General features: G+C 46.8%; 1 protein-coding gene across 4 annotated transcripts in view; it reads left to right on the top strand.

Moving 5' to 3' along the window:
• The window catches only part of SMARCD3 (SWI/SNF related BAF chromatin remodeling complex subunit D3), an 85,455-nt gene that overhangs the window by 3,089 nt on the left and 62,717 nt on the right, over window positions 1-19,649 (top strand). The window contains exons 2-4 of one of the 4 annotated variants that reach the window (XM_085049945.1): window positions 2,387-2,987; window positions 4,170-5,019; window positions 6,262-6,451. The gene's annotated coding sequence lies outside the window, so the exon portion shown is untranslated. Of the gene's footprint in view, window positions 1-2,386; window positions 2,988-3,140; window positions 3,188-3,537; window positions 3,691-3,959; window positions 5,020-6,261; window positions 6,452-19,649 lie in introns of those variants that run through there. The other 3 variants (XM_085049948.1, XM_085049949.1, XM_085049947.1) reach the window with 3 other exon arrangements.

Genomic DNA, 19,649 nt, shown 5'->3' with positions numbered 1-19,649 from the left:
CTGAAAGGGGGTAGATGCAGACTAGATGAGAGACCATTTTTAAAATAAGGTTGGTAAAGCACTGGCACAGGTTGCCCAAAGAAGGGTGGCTGCCTCATTCTGGAAAGTCTCCAAAGCCAGGTTGAATGTGATTTGGAGTGACCTTATTGACCTTACTATGAGTTGGAGATGTCCCTGTCCATGGCTGGGTGGGCCTAGATAGCCTTTGAAAGTCCCTCCCAACCCAAACCTTTCTACAATTCTATGAACTCTTAGAAGGTTGTAAGCCATGTGATTAGAGTGTGTGAGTACATGTACTAAGTGAAAACAGTGGATAATAAAGCAGTTTTTAGTTGTCTGGGGTAAGGCACAACAGCAACATAAAAATGAACAGCTTTAAACTGCAACAGATTAATTCCAAAGGAAACCAGGCACGTGCTTTCAGTGCTGAAAGTGACTAGCTAGTGAAATTACAGTAAAGTGGTAACTTTTCCAGTGTGCTACAATTTACTTGGTTTGTGTAACAGTGATCATTGAAGGCAAGTGGGAAATTAGTTGTCAGTTATAAGTGGGCAGAATAAGTCTTTCATGGCCTTAAATGTCATGACTGTCACTATATAGTGGAAGAAATTTTCAAAAGAGAAATCTATCAAAGGCTGTTAAACACAAAGCCAAAATCTCTGGCACACCAGGTGTCTGAATTACAAATCTGTAAAGAGAAAGGAGAGCTTCCAGGGAGGGAGCACTCTTTGTCTACCCTCTATGATTTTTTTTCTCTAGGCAGACAGTGTTGGCCGCTGTCAGGGAGAGGGTGAATGAGTCAGGCGTGCTTACAATTTGACTATGTGCCACCATTTTTGTTTCTTGTGCTAAAAAAGATTAGATCTTTTTCAAGGATGCACTTTAGTTCAGCCAGAAATGATGAACTATGTGAGGATCATGATACTGAGTTTGTGTACTACAGCACAGTCATCAACTGGCCAGGAAGACAAATTACCATGATTGTCATGTTTGACCTTGTAGCCCTGCAGAAATGCACACCCTTATTTGGTGTCTGTGCTTAGCCCAACATACATCCTGTATGTGTACTTTCGTGTATACTTCACTTTCTTTGGGGTCCATACCATTGGATATTTTTCTTCCTTGTCTTCAGTTGTGAAGGTAATTTCCTCCATTGCATGTTTTACACTGGCTGACATACCCTGTTGGAATAATCTGTTCATCCTAGAGAAAGATGTACAGTGTATGTTACAAACACAAGAAGTTTCTGCCCCAGCTGCATTTTTAACTTCAAGAAACAGGTGAAAACAGACTCTCTACCTTTTCACCTGTGACAGAGCTGTTACTCTATCCCAGATTAACAAGTATACTTTAAAAAAAACCCAAAGCCAAATGTTGTGAACTCAGATATTGTATCTGATCACGGTGTCCATCAGTCTTCTCCAAGACTGGAATATAAATGATGTGCCTCTGCCATGCAAGCTGGATGAGTAGCCCAGCTCCTTTGGGGGATCTGCCCAGGGTGGTCTCCCCCCTCCTCCCTGGGGCACACCAGTTCAGGTCTGTCTGGGCAGGTTCTGTACTCAGTCACAGCTCACAAGCTGCTTCACCCCAAAGTTCTGCAGAGCCAATTCCCAGCACACAGGAGCATGCAGCCCAGGTACTTGCAGATGGTCTAGGCTGTTTCACAGAAGTTCTGGAGTTGCTGTTGGTTAGATGAGATGGGAGGACAGGATACTCTCAGTAACAGGTGCACATTTCCCCAGCTACAGTAAGGTATTCTTGCTCAGCAGACTCCTCCATTCTTAACTCCAGCACAAAGAGTTCTTCTCATAGGAGCTTGCTGTCTTCTGTTCGTCTTTGAGAATTGTCTTGTCTTGTACAGAAATATTCTGTACAGCATTGCAGAGCATGTGCAGGCTGACAGCTTGGTCTCAAGCCAGGAGTCATGGCCTGAACCGCTATAGCAGATGCAGTCATGCCCTACTGTCCCAGGACTCACAATTCCCTAGACCTGTACTTCAGCCAAGGCAGTCACCTTCTCCCATTCCCATTCTGAACTCTTTCCTGGATGTATTAAACACTTATCTTCTCAGCATGCATGCTGAGCCATTACTCATGGATTCTCAAAGGAGGCAATTTTCTGGTGACAGGTACCACAGAAACTCATTTTGCATTTGCAACAGTGTTTTGCTGGTACAAATAACTGTAGAAAAAAGCTTCAAAATGTGACACAAATACAGTGAAAAAGCCAAAAGCATGTGTGTTTGAGAGAGAGCAGATGTCGTAGGTGCCTGGCATCTGGCCAGGGTCAAACCACGACAATATGTATAGTTCCTCTTTAAAAACACCCCGTGAGACTTAAATCCACCTTGTGATGTTTACAATATTTTACTTTATCTTTTAGACTGACACTGTTTTTGAGCACATGAAGCTGGCAGGTTTGCTTGGCTCCTTGCAGATGGAGCTCAATCATTTCACTGCTTCCTCACAGCTCCTTGGAGCATCACTCCAAAGTATTCACTGTCAGCACTCATTCTGTCCAAACTTTCCTCCTCATCCCCATGGACTGCAGGGCTTTGGCAAGTCACACTGAGGGTTCCTTCTAATTGCTCTGCCAAAGTGGACATCGCAGAGATCTCCCACCGGGTGTTTATGAAGCAATCTTCCAGTTACAACTGACACGGCACCACAGACCTGTAGCCTGCCAAGCCCAGTATTCTCATCCTCGCCCTTCTGGGAGTCACGAGCTCCTTAGCACAAGGAAAAGCGTGCGGATAGTGGATCGCAGCTCTGGGCCGGTTCCGACTTTGAAAGATTGGACGTGCCTCAGAGCTCCGCCGACCTGTTTGCTCTCTCATCCTGTTACTACCGTACCCATCGCCACTGGAATCCTCCCTGCCTCCCGGTGAACCCCGATCCCGTCGCTGCCGGTGCGAGCCCTGCTCGGTACTGCTCGGAAGCGCTCCCGACCTTGCTGCGAGCGGACGGTGCTCGGCAGCAGCCAGGTACGGGCAGCGCGGGCCGGGCTGGCACCGGGCGGGCACCGGGCTGGGCGGGGGCTCTGCGTCGGGCCCGGCGAGCCGGCGGGGGGGATGCAGAGCGGGGACGGCAGGCGGCGCTGTGGAGCGCGCGGAGGCTGCGGCGGCGGGGCGGGAGCGCTGCGAGAGCGGCGGGGCTGCGGCGGCGGGGGCGGCAGGGGGCGGCGGTGAGTGCGGGGCGGGAGCGGCGGGTTCGGGGCACTGCGGTAGTGAGGGGGCTCTGGCGGTGGTGCGGGGCGCCGGTGGGGAGAGAAGCGGGTAGCTGTGGCGGCGGAAGCGGGGGCGGCGGGGCTGAGGACCGAGGCGGCGACGGCGGACCCGAGGCCGGTCCGTTCCTTTCTGGAGCTCTCTCGAGGCGGCAGAGCCGGACCGGCCCGTGGGGCTGGGAGGGTGTGGGCGCCGCACCCGCGTGTCCCCGGGTGGAGCTCCGCGCCGCACCGCCCCCGCGGGGCTGGGAGCGGGGCAGGGGCCGCGGCTGCACCGCCCTCCCACCGCGGCAGCGCGGCCGGGGTCGGGCTTTGCCGGGGCCGGGCTCTCCCGGGGCCGGACCCTCTCCCCCGGCGCGGCGGGCGAGGCGCACTTTACAGACGGTCCCTGGCCGCTCTCCGCAGCGCCGCGCAGGCGCTCCGCGCGCCGACAGCCCCGGCGGGAGGGGAGCATGGACGGGACGGTGAGCTCCGCTCGGCCCCCCGCCCCGGCCGCCCAACGGTACGGCCCTGCCCCGGGCATCTGCGAGACGCCCACGCCGGCGGTACCCCTGGGCCGGGCACGGGCAACGCCGCTGCTGCTCCCGCCCCGGCGCTGCCCGCAGGGCTCGACCCGCCGGGAGACCGGTGCAGTCCGGCCGGACCCCCGCGCCGCCGGTACCGCCCGGTACCCTCCTTCCTCCGCCGCCGCCGCCGCTCCCCCGCGGGGCTGCGGCTGGAACACCCTGGCGGCTGTCGCGCCGCGCTCTCCGATGTTCCCCGCGGACTCGGCTTTACGAGCTGCAGCGCCCGCCTGGCCCCCACCGGGTGTCCCAGCGCGGGCCCCGCGTCTTCCGCCGAGCCCCGGTGGCTTTACTGCCTTGCAGGAACTCGGCTCGCTCGGAGAGGCAGGCAGAAAGGGGGAGCCCAGTGCTCATCTACCGCTCCCGAATGTGGGCTGCAGGCCCCCTCTGGAGGGTCTCCTTTAGCAGGGATTCACGTTACCGAGGGAGACACCATCACTCATCTGGAATTGCCCATCCTGCCCTGACAATGGTCCATGTTTTCTCTGGAGAGGAGGGTCCTCTTCTTAACATCCTGTCCCTTCAGATACCCCAGTGCTGCCTTGCGTCTAACCGACTGCTGTCTCTGGTGCTCCAGGAACAACCAGCCTTTACACAGGAGATGGCAGCTTTTGAGAGAATTTGTCTCGCTGCCTTTAAGAGGTCCCTCAGTTCTGTCTTCAGAGGGAGATATATGGTCCCAGATACTCTCTCAGGACTAACAGATATGTGTCTGTAGGAGACCGATGCTCTTCGTAGCCTTCGGGAAGATCTTCTGACTTCCTGCATATACAAGCCATCTCACTGTGGCACCAGGAGTTTGCTGCTGGAGATTGCTGCTCCTTCCCTCCTGCCTGTTCCCTGACGCCTGAACTCTTCTCTGTTTCCTCCATGGCCTGTGAAGGATCCCTGTGTGCAAGTTGCTGCTGAGAAAAACGGAGGTAGAATTGAAATGGGGGACTGAGCAGCAAGCAAGGTCATTCACCAGTTAACATGATCTGGGAGAGTGTGCATTGTCCTTGCCTGTCTGCACTGCCCGTCGCGGAGAGACTGACTTCATCCTACTGCTCATCCAAGGAAGTCCTGCAGCTTCGGAAAATAACCAGTTCCTTGGTGTTGTCCAGGGAGCAACCAACAATCTTCTGTTTTTCATGGGGACGCTTCCAGTGAAACCAGTCCATCTTCCCTTGTTAAATCCCCTGACCTCTCTGTGAGAAGGAACTTGCATCTTGGCCTTGCCACTAAGGCAGGGTGAGGACACTCAACCTTTGCTCTCCTCGTTTTCCTCAGTGCCGCAGTAATGTTCCTTTCTGTACCTCATGCACTCTCCCTTCTCACTTGCACTGCCTCCACTGCGGTGTTTGCCTCAGCCTCTGCTTGCCTGGTCTCCGTTCTTCCTTGACTACAGCTCTGTTTCAGCAGAATTCACCATAATCTTCTTTTTGCCCTTTGTTCTCCCCTTCTTCTGACTTGACTAGATCCAGAGCCTTGGTCCTGTCCTTGGTGGAGTTACCCACTCATGCTGCCTGGCACTGCCCGGGCTGGCACTGCAGTGCTCATACTTCCCTTTCTTGCTTGTCCATTCTTTGAACATTTGTTTCTATCTGCATGTCTAGGTGGGAGCTTCTGCTTGAGAATGCTGTGTGTGCTGGTGCTCACACCTGTTCTGCTGTGATGCTGCTTTTCTTCATCAGCTGTAGTACAGAGCTGTCAGGAGCATCAGGGCCTTGTATGTGCAGGTGCAGCTGGCTCAGCTCTTCCCAAGGAACAGATCCCTTTTCCTTCTTCGCCTGGTTCATCTTCTTTGGGACCTGTCATGAGCATGCAGACACTGAAGCTGCCTGTCCATGCCCTAAATCTATGGGATCATTAGTTATTCCAGTCTGCCACACTCTCACTACTGGGACAGCTAATGGTGTCTGCTGAAATGCTGGAGTGTTCTGGTGGGAGTTGATTTTGAGCTCTTTAAGGAGTTGATTTTTTTTTAAGGATGAAAGCAAGCTGGCTTGATTAATGTTCCTGAACTGGCCTGCCTTCCCAAGGTTGAGATCATCTGTGTGAGAAGATACCCTTGCTTCTCAGGACAGGCAAATTGCAGGGATCCACTCCAATCCTACCCACCCTGTGGTTCTTATCAGAGCCTGCTCAATATGTTGACAGGTTATGGGCAAGCGGTGACCTTCGTATTCTTTCCATTCTCCACAAATACAAGCTGGGTCCTGTGGGGAAATTGAAGAGCCCACATGGATGGGCCAGTGCCTGGACAAAACTACTGTCCTGGCAGCCTGGACATGCACCTGTGTGTAGAGTGTCCAAAGAAGTCCAGAAAATCTATGTCAGGTGCATCTTGCCTTTCCTGCTCTTCTCCCCTCTCTTTTTTTCCCCCAAGTTGTGCTGCTTATGAAGTGTCACATGGGTTGGTGCTGTTCTAGGAAATGTTATTTTTATTGTGTATTACTTCCCTCTCACGCAGTATGTACTTTCTCTTTTCAGAGCTGGATCCATATGCATCCTCAGCCTGCTGTCTTAGAGCTGATCCTGCTTTAGGTCAATGACAACATCTCCTGCTAACTCATCATGACATAATATCTGGTCTCCTGCTCCATCCACAGGATAAGTTTCTTGCTTCCTCTTGGTCTACACAGATGTGACTCCAGGTGCTCAGCTGCCTTGTCTGGTACAGGTAGGTTGTAGCTCTTTGAAAAGTGACCTGTTTAGTCAGGAAGGATGTGTCTGTGCTTTGTATTGGCATGAAAAATGTTTGCCTTTGGGCATATGGGAAACATTATGTTGTGAAATAAATCTTAAGCTGCCAGCTTGCTGCTGCTAACCTAAACTGGTCCTTTGAATAGCCAATTACTCCTGTGATAGTTCGTGTTAGTGCTGTCAGGAAGGTGCCGATCTGGCAGAGTGGACTGCCTCAGAGGAAGTGACGCTGGAGGATGCAGTTGCTAAGAGGAACAGGAGGAGGAGTAGCAGGTATTCTTTGTGGTAATTCATTACTCCATTTGCCACAAGTAAATGTAATTAGTTCTTGTCAGGCGGTTATTGATTTGTGGTGTTTTATGCTTCTCAGTGCAGGTTTAAATTAGCTCTTCCCAGCTAGGAAGACTTCTTCAGTGCCTGCTGTTGTTGGATGCTCATTGATTATCTCCATGATAAGGTGCTCAAATATGCCACTCATATCTTCATTTTCTACCATTAGTTCTATTCTTCTTCTTGCTTCCACTGTGAATATACACCTGTAGCTATCTGTCTTTTCCCAGCCAGTACACATGGGACTGGAAATACGCATGCCTGTAAAGGACTTGTGTTTTTCCCACTGCTGGACTGGTGACTTCTCACCTTTCACAGACTGCACAGGTCACCTCACTGGTAATGTAAATTGTGTGGTAGAAGAAATGCATACTATTTTGCTTTGGGAATAAATAGCCTAGGTTATAACAATTCTCACTGGGATTGGAAGAGCTTATGTATGAAAACTCCTTTAGTTTTTTTGATGAAGATAAGATATTAAATAAGATGTTAACATTAACTGAAGGTTAATGTTAACCTTCAGTTCTGTTTATCACTCAGCACTCTCTCCTTGTCCAGTGGTTTCCAAGCAGAGTGCTTGAGCTAACACCTAGAATTTGGTGGTCTCTCCTTAAATTGAACTGCATTTCAGCAGCTTATCCTTTCTGGAAAGATGCAGCTGGAGGAATTGAATGGTTTTTAATTTAAACTGTAAAGAATTATGAGTTTGGGTTATACCAGGGGAGTTATCCAGGTTTTACATTTTTATAGAAATGTTCTGAGCGCATGGAAACAAGCAGATATCTACAACTTACGTGCCTTTTCATCTAGCTCACAAGGTTGTGCTGTGTTCTCCATAGCACTTTCATAATGCAGACACGGGCTAATAGGTCTTGTTCAGAGGTTATCAACTGAGGTGCGTTTGATTTTTGTGAATTGACAGCCTGAGATGCCCTTGTCAAATGTTTCCAATATTCATTGAGTAAACATGAAGGTGACACTGACACTGTTGTTTCTGTACCTGGATGTGTTTGAGAGCACTGGCAGCTCTGTGCTGGACAAGGACCCCCTGGATTTTGTGGAGAGCTGTTTTGGTCTTCCTTCCATTTTTTTAAAAAACTCTGCATTCATAGGTTCCAGTGTTTGAGAGACAAACTTCATATAGTTTCATTTCTGGCCTCTAACAGTCCTGTAGCCTTCTCTGTTCTGTACTGGCAGAGAGATGGTGTCTGTGTCTGTTTGTGGCCAGAGCCCAAAGTGAATGATAGAAACATTTCTCTGAACAGAATTGGCACTATTGATTGAAGGCTTTCGCTAGACTGAAGAATTTGCCTGCCTCAAGAATGTCAGTGTAAGATTCTATTCAACATTGTATCTTTTACCTTTGACTCCCAAATTTGGCGCACTTATTCTCTGCTTGTGAATGAATTAAAAAAATTATTTGTTTAAAGGTAGTTCAGCTCCTTTTGAGATCCTAAACTGCAGAGATGAAAACACAATTTACCAGTTATATATTTTTATATTTACAGGCACAGCTATTGCACTGAAGTGGGAAATCATGTAAACTTAACTTTTCAGTATGTGGCCTTTGATTTGCAAATGTGCTTTTGATGAGCACCTCTCCTATGGAGAAAGGCTGAGAAAGCTGGGACTTCAGTCTGGAGAAAAGAAGGTTGTATGGAAGTGTCTGAAGGAGCTACAGGGAACCTGAAGAGGGATTCTTTGTTAGTAACTGTAGTTATAGGAAAAGGAGTCACGGATACAAATTGAAGGAATGGAAATTTAGGTTAGATTTTAGGAAGAAATTTTTTACTATGACGGTAGTTAGATTCTGGAACAGGTTGCCCAGGGAGGTTGTGGATGCCTCGACCCTGGTAGTGCTCAGAGCTGGGTTGGATAAGGCCTTGAGTGATCTGGTCTAGTGTAAGGTGTCCCTGCCCGTGGCAGAGGGGCTTGGGACTAGATGACCTTTAAGTCCATTCTAACCCCTTAACATGTTATGACTCTATGATGCAAAAGAAATTTGATTTCACTTGGTGAAATTGCAAGGCCCAACGAAGTATAATACTGAGCTGGCATCTGTTGAAAGGCATTTTTCTTAGAGCCCAAGAACTGTTGATTCCAATGTTCAAAAACTCAGGTGAGGAATGTGGGAAACCAGCATGGCCAAGTAAGGACTTCCTTCCTGGTCAAACTGAAACACAGCATGGAAATGCAGAGGCAGTGGGAACAGGAACACACATCCTTGAAAGAACATAAGTATACTAGGATTTTAGGGATGTGATCAGGAAAGCTAAGGTGCAGCTGCAACTAAGTTTAGCATGAGATATCTTCATATCCCTTGCTAAACTTAGTTGCAGCTGCACCTTAGCTTTCCTGATAATAATAAGGACTGCCTTCCACAGATACGCTGGTTAGACAAGGAAGGCAAAAGAAATTGTATCCCCCAATAAATGAGATGGAGAATTAGTGACGACCGAAATGGAGAAGGCTGAGGTACTCAACAACTTTTTCCCTTCTCAGTTTTCACTTGTAATTGCTCTTCCCAAATCTCTGGAGTCCCTGAATCTTAAGGTAGGGACTGGGGAAATGAAGACCTGCCCACTGTAGGAGTAGATCAGGACCTGGACCATCTGAGGAACATAGACATACACAAGCCCATGGGACCTGATGAAACACGTGCCAGGGTTCTCAGGGAACTGGCTGATGGTGAATCCTGTCTCTCCTTGGTAATCTGTATTCATCAAAGAACATCCCATGACTGGAGAAGCTGAAGCCCTGGCATCAACATCAGCCATGAAGCCAGGTGTTGATCTCCATTGATCATATTTGTTTACAGATTAATGGATCTTATGGCTAAAAGAGACTTTTGGATCATGTGACACCCGTGTTTTACTGAGCACTAATTGATTTCCATTGGTCCTTACTGTAAGCCATATACTTTCCACAAAGACAAGCTGCTTAACCATTGGATATTTAAATGCAATATGCTGCTTGTAGACCTTCTGTCAGTGGAGGGTTTAAGAACTTGGACAAAATCTGTTAAGAAGGGTTTTGGCAGATCAGGGCTAACTTCGGGGAAGGAAGGATTTGAAGCTCTAAAAGCCATGCCAGCCCCTCTGCTTGTTCTCTTAATACTTAGCATTCTTGTATGAATGAAAGTCTCTAGTCCAACGGTATCTGTATGTGGTTTGTAAGTAGTTCTTGTGCCAGTTCTGGGCTTGGTAGTCCAGACCTGTCTTAGTAAGGAAGTGAACCAGTGTGGACTGCTAAGAACAGCATGCCTAGATCTCCCTGGGATGTGCAGAGATGAGCTAGGGACAAAGGCAGTGTGCCCTGAGACAGGGCACCTGAGAGACATCTGCTGTCATAACCTTGCTGTGGACTGTCTGGTACTTTTAGTCTCCACCTTCCTCTGAAGTAAATGATGGTGTGTGTCTTGTGGACATTTGACACATACAGATTTTGCCAAGTGTCTTACAAGGTCAAGAAAACTGGATGCTCCTTATCTAGTTACTGCTTTTTACATCTTCAATGTCTCTTGGCGAGTCCTGTGTCAGTTAGTGCCCCAGGCTGGCTATTTTGCGTGAAAAAGATTTGTTTCATTTTGAACTTAGTCCTCCATTTTTGTTGGTGGTCCTCTAGTTCTTCTGTTACAAGATTATTTTCTCATTTAATCACAGTGCCAATTTTCATTTCCCCCCTCCTCTGCAATATAAACAAGCACTCTGCTTCAGTTCCTCTCCATAAGAGGGTTGTTTTTGTACCTAGTCTTTCCCTATCTGTATGGTTATAATTCTGTATGCTTTTAGAGATGTGACCAGCACTGGCTGCAGTGTGATAAAATAACAGTACTGACTGGTACCTTGTTCTGTAATGTCTTCTGTCAGGCTCTTCATAACTCCTTCAGATTTTATTTTCTGAATGAATGCTTCTGTCAAGTGCTGCAGCCATCCTCATCTGTTAATATCTTAAACAATGTAGATTGTACACGAAGTTACAATTAGTGGAGTCCTGTTTATAGTTTGAAGAGTTGGTGTGTAAGTGTGCCATTGCAGGTAAGGAGTCAGCGTGTCTTCTGTAGAGACAAACAGTGCCCCATGGATTTGTTGTGTTCCTATTCTATTCTCCGTTGTGTCCCCGTTTTATTAGGATTAGAATTATTTGATAGGTCGTGTAAATAAAAGGGGGCCTGTCAGCATATTGATCTTCAGTGTTTTGAAAATGGCTCTTGGTAAGGTTTCTAAAGAATATGAAAGCTAATAAGGGAAATATATAGTCAATAAAGAAAACTCCTCATAAGCAGTAAGAAAAAGCAGTGGCTCATGCAATAGTTGAGGTTGGAAGGGACCTCTGGAGGTCATCAAGCAGAGCTGGTTGCCCAGGACCATGTCCAGACAGCCTTTGAATGTCTCCAAGGTGGGAGACTCCACAGCCTGTCTGAGCAGCCTGTCACCCTCACTATAAAATACCATTTGTTGATGTGCCAAAGGAACCTCTTGTGTTTCAGTTTGTGCCTGTGGCATCAGTTCCTGTCACTGGGCACCAAGGAAAAAGCCTGGATCCATACCCTTTGCATGCTCCCACCAGGTGTTTTTATACGTTAATGAGCTCCTCTCTGAGCCTTCTTTTCTCCAGACTGAGCAGTACCAGCACTCCTGGCCTTTCCTCACAAGTGAGATGCTCCAGTCTCTTGGTCATCTTCATGGCTCTTCTCTGCACTCCTCAGTACGCCCATGTCTCTCTTGCACTGGGCAGAGCAGGCCAGCTATGGCCTCATGGTGCCACACTGAGGGGAAGGATCCCTGCTGGATGTCACTGTGCCCAGTGCAGCCTGGCTGCACTGCCCTTGTTGCTGCCTCGTGTTCCACTGGGGGTCTTTGTCTGACAAACTGCTCCTGGGCTGAGTGGCCCCCAGCACATCCTGATGCCTGGGGTTGTTCTTCCCCAGGGGCAGGAATTTGCACTTCCTGTTGAATTTTGCCAGGAAGTGTAAGGGTATGTGCAAGGTGAGAATACACCTCTTCTTCATTAAGTTCAGGCAGTCAAGGAAGTTTTCCATGCAAAGGGGATAGTAAGTAAATGGGGAAAGTGCTGCAGAAATACAGAGGCACAAGGCTGTTAGTCAGGGGATAATGATGACAAAGCCCAAGAGCAGATTTCCACTGACTGATGAGCCTTTAGGAACCTACAGGCATAGCTTTCAAGAGGTATAAGCTGAATTAGAGGAATTCCTGGGACCTGGAGGTGCTGAAGGTTGTGGCTGTAGAAGGATGAATAAATGTTAAATTTCTATGCCTTTTTGGTTCCCCATTGGTGCTCAGTGTATGATGAATGATTTACAAATATCTAAATAATGAAGCAACAGAATTAGCCGATAATGTGACATTATTTGGCACAGTAGAACCTAAACACCTCTCTTAGGACTGGGGAAGAGTGTTTCCAAACTGGATGATAACATGGCAGAATAAATTCCAGATTGATAAATTTAAATGTAAAGTTCATAACAAAAATAAACCTACCAATGTAGCCACATTGTTGCTAAAATTATCTTTTCTGGCTCAGGAAAGAAATCTTGGCATCTTTATAGAGAGTTCTCTGCAAACACGAGCTTAACCGTAGTGATTAAAATGGAAAATTTGATGTTAGATTTTACAATAAATGAATTAACAGCTGAAGTTACTGTTGTAATATTGTATAAATCCATGGCTCTCGTATGTTCTGGAGAGAGAATGGAGCTCTGTATCCCTTAAGATACACAGAATAGTAGAACTAGAATAATTCTAGGAAAAGTGATAAAGATAGTGAGAGGTGGAGAGATTTCCATCAGAGGAGGCATGTGAAAATTATTTAGAGAAACTATATATGAAGGTAAAAGTGCTAGAGATCTTCAGCCACCCCTGAGGAAAGGCAAAGCACAAATGGATTTAGGATTTATAGAACATACAGGCATGTGATGGAATTATGAGGCAATGGGCTTAAAACAGGCGCAAAATATTGTGGATGTTGGGGTTTTTTTCAGCTGAACGTAAGCCCAGAAGTACCCAGGTGGGCAGGAGGCCAAGGGCACCTGACTTGTACTAGCACTGGTATGGGCACAGCCCCAGTGCAGTGCCTGTCCCCTGTGCTGGCACTTCTAAGCCACCTCCAGCCCCGGGGGCAGTTCTGGGCCTCTCATGACAAGAAGGATATTGAGGGGCTGCAGTGTGTCCAGGGCAGGGAACAGAGCTGGGGAAGGGTCAGGAGCACCAGGAGAGGCTGAGAGAGCTGTGTGAGCTCAGCCTGGAGAAAAGGAGGCTCAGGGGGAACTTTCTGGCTCTGCACAACTCCCTGACAAGGAGGGGTCAGCCAGGGGGTGGTCGGGCTCTGCTCCCAGGGAACTAACAACATGCCAAGAGGAAATGGCCTCATATTGCAGGAAATACTTCTGTACTGAAAGGGGTTTGAAGCCCAGGCACAGGCTTCTCAAGGAAGTAGTAGGGTCACCATTCCTGGAGGGATTTAAAAGACATGTAGACATGACACCTGGGGACATGGCTTAGTGGTGGACTTGGCAGTGCTGGGCTTTTGTTGGATTTGATAATCGTGAAGGTCTTTTCCAATGTAAATAATTCTGTAATTCTCTTCTGTGATTAGTAACTGGACTGTGTTCCCCTTCGCTCTTTGGGGCACTGCACTGCATTCACTCTGTAAATTGAGGCATAAGGGTGGAGAAAGAGTCCCTCTGCTGCCAGAAATGCCAAGCGTCCAGGCTTCCCCATTATGAGGCATGCTGATATTTTGAGCCCAGTCTCTAGCTATCTCTCCTTCCCCACATCAGGTATATGGAGCAGCCCCTGTTTCACTTGACATTCCCTCCCCAAATTGCAAATCCTAAGTATCAGTGCAGTCTTTTCAGAAGGATGGTGAAAAGGCTTGCATGAGGGAGGAGAGAACGTGAAAAGGGATTGGGTGGCACCAGCAGTACAGTGGGCACTGCGTTCTGCAGCCCAGGGAATACCTTGCAGGTCCCACCTTGCAGGTCCCACCTGCGCTGAGGTCCCCTGCTGCAGGAGCTCTCCCTGCTGAAGTGGCCCAGGCGGCCGCAGAGCGGCAGTACGGAACTGCCAGGCCAGGGAACTGCTGACCCTGGCTGTGTGCAGCTGCTCCTGCATCGACTGCACAGCTGGGAGCACAGCTGGAATCTGCTGCATGCTGCCGTCCAGCACTGCCGCCCGGAGGCCTTCAGTGTACAGAGCCTGCTGGTTTTACAGACATGTCCTGCTTAAAACCAGTGGCGAAGACGGAGAGGTGGACGCTGGCGCTTTCCAGCTAGCTTTTCTGGAAGTGCAGGTCTAGACCACAGGAAACCCACGGAGGGGAAGGAATCAGTTTTATTGCACATTATATCAGTGAGAGTGAATTGAAAGAGCAACAGAACAACAGGAGAAAGGACAGGCATACAGCGGTGTGTAGGTTGGCAATGTCATTTTAAATGCTGGTATCAAAACCAGATATTAGGGATAATCTGATGTATTATAGCAAAATGCTTAAAACATATTCTGAAAATAGGAATGGGAGAATGATTGATGTGCTTAACTGGGGGAGGTGATTATGACTGTATAAAACTCCTTATGATCTTAAAGATAACTGAAATGCTTTAGGCACAGTCTCCAAAAGCAGCGGCTGTCTCCTTGGCAACAGGAAGGCATCTATCTGTTCCCATGGCAATGGACTGGAGGGGTGCTCAAGGAGGGCTTGTGCAGAGCTCGTCAGCGCAGGCTCCCAGCTCTTTGTTGCTCCTCCCTGGAGCAGAGGCTGTCGGCACATTCAGGTGCTCTGATCCTGCAGCTGACAAGAAGTGAGCTGGAATAGTATGGTACTGTTCCTGCTCCCTGGGTGAAACAGATTAATTGTGCAGTGTTGTTTTATCTGGGAATTTCCTTCCTCAGTCCCTGATTGCCAGCATTAAAGACTTCCTCATAGCTCTGCATAAGGAAAGCAGGATTTTTGCTATCCAGAGAGGCATCAGAGAGTGTTTGATGTTGATTCTTTCAAAGGAGTGGACAGAAAAATCTGAAAAACAGGAAACAAAGTATATGCAGGGAGCCTGCATCTCAGCAGTCCTTTTTGGTGTCTAAAAGGAAAACTTTGCAGAGGCACTGACAGGCCTACCTGCACTAGATCCACCACATAAGAACTACTAATACAGTAAACAAATTATATATAATAGGCACCACTTCTTCTAAACCCACTGTGATACACTGTCTAAGGGAGCCAACTCATTTTTAGCACTAGAAGTAGGATCTAAGCGTGGTTTGATGTTTTTATCTTTTTTAAATATGAGGCATGGGATGTAGGAACACTAATGGAACAGTGATCATTTCTAAGTGATGAACTGGGAAAACTATTTTAGAAGCAGCATTTTAAATGCATTTCTGTGTATTATGTGTAGTGTTCTATGTGTTATATTACTAAGTAGTATTACTAAGCAGTGTTTAAGTTTTTTCATCAACAGCCTGCTTTTCATTCCAGTAGCTTCTTCCTAGTCCTGGATTAAGGGATAGTAAAATAGAAATGCATTACTTACCTTCATTATCATACTGTTTTGCCCCCTAATACCTACCTTCTAAGTCAAAAAGCACTTACAATTGCTGCTTCTGGACTGGCATATATGCTTCCAGGTAAAGGCACTCCAGGTGTTTTGTCCTTGCCTTGTTTCTGCTCCAGGCTGTGGTTCCTCATATGAATTCACTGCATGTCGATTGGGCAAGTTGATTGAGTTACTTGTCATGTTTAAGTCTTTCCTGAGTAGAATCATAAAATCATAGAATGGCTGAGGTTAAAAGGGACCTCTCAAGATCGTGACCCATCTCAGAGCTGGATCAGCTTGAGCAATTTTCTGAGTACCAAGTTCAGTGAACTTTTGAATATCTGAAATGAACTTGCTCTCTGGTCGACCTTTTTTAAGTAAAAACCTGTGTCCCTGTTGTGTATGTTCATCTGGTTCAACCATTCCCTGATCTTGTCTTCCTTCACTGAGGGCAAGTCTTCCTCACTCCAGACCTCCTTACTGGTCTTAGGAGCCTGAAATTCCTGACAGTAAATCTTGCCAGTAAAGAAAGATGCAAAGAAGGCATTCAGTACTTCAACCTTTTCTGTGTTCATTCTCAGCAAATCCCCTCCCCAGTAAGCCCACATTCTCTGCTGTCTTTTACTGCTGAGATATTTGTAAAAACCTTTCTGTCTGCCCTTCATGTTCCTCACCAGATTCAACTCCAGGTGGGCTTTTGTTATCCTAACTGTATCCTGCATGCTTGGACACTGTCTCTGTATTCCTTCTGGGTCACCTGTCCCTGCTTCTACCTCTTGTAATGCTTCAGCTCTATCAGGAGCTCCTTGTTCATGTATGCAGGCCTCCTGCTGCTTTTGATTCATTTCCTGCCTGTGGGATAAACCAGTCTTGAATGTGCAGGAGGGGATCTTTAGAAATCAACCAGATCTCCTGGAACTCTCTTTTTTCCAAGGCTGTAACTCACCGAATTCTTCCAAGGACATCTCTGAACAGGCTTTTTTACTGCTCTTTTGCAGTCTAGGGCTGTGATCCTGTTTTCTACCCTGATCCATCCTCTCATGTTCCTGAAATATCATCTCATGGTCTAGCCAAGGCTATTTCGACCTTCACATTCCAGACCAGTTCTTCCACGTCCAGCAGAGCACCTCTCCTTGTCTGCTTCTCAGTTGCCTGTGTTAGGAGTTTGTCTTCAGTGTGACCCAAAAGCCTCAAGGATTGCTTGTGCCCTGCTCTGTTACACCGTCAGCAGATACTGGGGTGGTTGAATTCTTCCATGAAGACCAGAGACTGTGGACATGGGGATTTTTCCTGCTGTCTGTGGTCTCACTACTTCTTCCTCAGCAGGCAGTCTGCAGCAGACACCTATCATGGCACTACTTGTTGGTCTGCCTGATAACTCTGATCCTAACTCTGGTCTGTGAGCTCTTAGCTGATTCTCTGTCCATCCCAAGATGGAACTCTTCCAAGTGTGTGTTCCAGCCACACACTTAGCTGAAGGGCAGCTTCTCTTCCTCCTCCTCAGCCCCCAGCCTGCCCTTCCTGAAGAGTCTGTCTCCAGCCATCACAGCACTCCTGTCCTGTGAGTTGTCAGTTACCTTGGATTCAGTGCATGTTCAGGATTAAAAGGGAACAGAGAGAGAGTCACTAACAGCGTGGATGATCGGAAGCTTTCCGTGAAGAGGTAAAGGTGGGGTGTCGGTCTGGGAGCAGATACAGTACCATTGCTATAGGAATCAGGAGAATATGTCATAGCTTCATCAGTCTGAAGAGAGGGGCCTTCTGTCCTCCAACAACAGGCAAATGGCAGAAAGAACATTTCACATATTCCTGCTTTCTCAGATGCTTTGCTGCAGGGAGACTGCAACAGGATCAGAAACAGAAATATTAACTATTGAAGTTATATGTGGTTCATTCTTCAGCAGCTGCCAGACAGAACAGTAATTTTATGTGGGTGTTCTTCAGGGCTTTGTCTGGTTTGAAATGTCAGAGACCTGTTGTTTCTGCAAGCAGGCAAGAGGGTTCACAGCACTGGTCTTTTGATAGACAAATGGAGTTGAAGTATAAGGGAGGATCAATGCTAAGCCTTAAAATAAGGGCATAACAGGAGAGTGATGTCACTCTGCAACTGATTTTTGATTAAATAATATCTCATGAGTAATTGTAATTGTTGACTCCTTGCAGCACTGTGGAAGAGACAAGGCATCCTGAAGTTGCATGGGAAAGTGGATGCAGGGCAGGGTAAAATCAGCAAATGCATAGGGCTGATGGGATGCAGAGGGATGCAGAATTTGGCCCTTTTACGCTTGTATTTGGCATATAGACAGTTACAGAGCAAATTTTTGCCTGTGAAATTCCAAGAGGATTTAATCAGAGTGAAAAAAGAAAGTATTTGCCAAGTTCAGAACACACAGAATTGTGGTTTTATGATGTGCCACAGCAGGAGCTTGAACTGGGGTGAGAAAGGATTGACTTGAATAGAAGGAGGTGGAGAAACTGTAAAAAAAATTAGCTGTCAAAACAGAATCAGCCAAGTGGAAGAGTTGCTAAAGATCAGATGCAGTGGGAAAGGAATCAGTTATGTGATAGACAAAAGAAGCTTTTATGAAGAACAGAAATATGACAAGCTTTTTTTGTGTGTTGGAATATATGTATTTCTTATTACTGGAATATTAGTGATTAACTTTCCATTACATAAATTTCTCCCTAATTTTTTAGGTTTAACACTTTTTTAGATTAGGTGAATACCCTACTGGAGATTAATATCCAAGATCTTAATTTAAAGGACTAAAAGAAATACTGTTTTAATTTTCATGGTCTCTCAGACCTATAACTAACAATTTAGAAAGCCTTTCTCTCTATAACCTTAGCAGAAATATGTATTACTATTTGGTATCATATTTATAATTAACATTTGGTGCTGCTGTATCATATGTATATATACACCAGCTTGACTGTAGCATCAGAACACTAGGGAATCTCTTTGAAGAAGGAAGCATAGTTATTTCCCAAGAGAGAATAACGTAGTCAAAAGCCCCCACAAGTGCATTGTTTCTATGGTTTCAAGTTGCAGGCTGGGTATAAATTGATCAGAAAACAGGTGCCAAGGATGGGGTGCCTAGGGTAGGAATTTGGTGGCTATTCCAAACAAGTGGAGCCAGACAGCTGACATGCCTGTCGGGATGAGTAGTGTTCTGTATTCCACTGCGCTCCTTCTATTTCCATCTGTTAACTTCATCTGCAAACTGTAAAGGTCAGAGACTACATTGTTCTTAGCTGTACCTCCTCATACTCTCAGGCACCAGAAACGACTGAGTCCCAAGAATGGGAGGAATTGTGACACGTGACAGAGAATGTGACACAGAGTACAAAACACAGCTCTTCTCCCTCTGACAGTTCATGGCCATGCACAAACACACCCTTCTCCTGCGAGTTCTCTGATGTAAGCTGTTTGTTTTGAAAAGCACTGAATGCCATAACGATTCAACTTACGTTTCTTCTGCCTGTGTTTCTTCTGCACACTTTGAAGCTGATTGAACAAGTAACTTGTGCCACCACTTGTGTGCCTTGTCAGACGTGCTTTTTCCTGGGATCACACGCAGTGCATTGCTGTGCACACTGTGTGACCCCATTGCCAAGGGCAGGTTGTGGCTCTGAGCTGGGAGCTGCTAGCCTGCTGTGCCTGTGCTCTGGTGAGGGGAGGAGCAAACAAACCACTGTGTTGTGCTGAAGCCAGACAGTTTCTACTTCTGCAATACTCAGTTGCTCAGAATGAGCCTCAGTCGAAAGCCCATTGTCCAGTTGGAGCCCAAGTGCTGTAATGGTCTCTCTGTGCCATGAGCTGCTGTGCCCATGCTGTGATTTCACACATGTACTGGGTGAATCGAGCTGAAAGGATCAGGAAACCACCCTACCTGCTGCACACACGTAGCACAGTTCTTCCACCTCAGGATTTATCTTCTAGCACCTTGATTTTTTTCCAGCTTAAACCTCCTGTCTACCATTTTAGGCCGAGTTGAGTTTTTTATCCTCTCTCCTGACTGGCTGTGAAACTTTTCCAAAATCTTCTTGTGTGAAGATTTAATCTACATACATTTTGCTTCCCTCTTTTAGATCTTTGAAGGTAGTAAAAAAATCTGTATGTAACACCAACCTTGGAGTCCATAGTAGTCACTTTCCTTCCACTCGTTTTTATTACTTGTTTATAACTTTTCAGTAATGTTACATACAAATTACATACAAATTATGTTCCTATTAAGAATTTCAGGCATATGATAATGTTTTACTACATTGCCTCTAAGTCACATTTGCCATT

The sequence above is a fragment of the Lichenostomus cassidix genome, chromosome 2 (assembly GCF_008360975.1).
Source record: "Lichenostomus cassidix isolate B80296 chromosome 2, HeHo_3.0, whole genome shotgun sequence".
NCBI classification, from domain to species: Eukaryota; Metazoa; Chordata; class Aves; order Passeriformes; family Meliphagidae; genus Lichenostomus; species Lichenostomus cassidix.
Note: the sequence above shows the minus strand (reverse complement) of the source record. Positions and strands in the feature narration are given on the sequence as shown.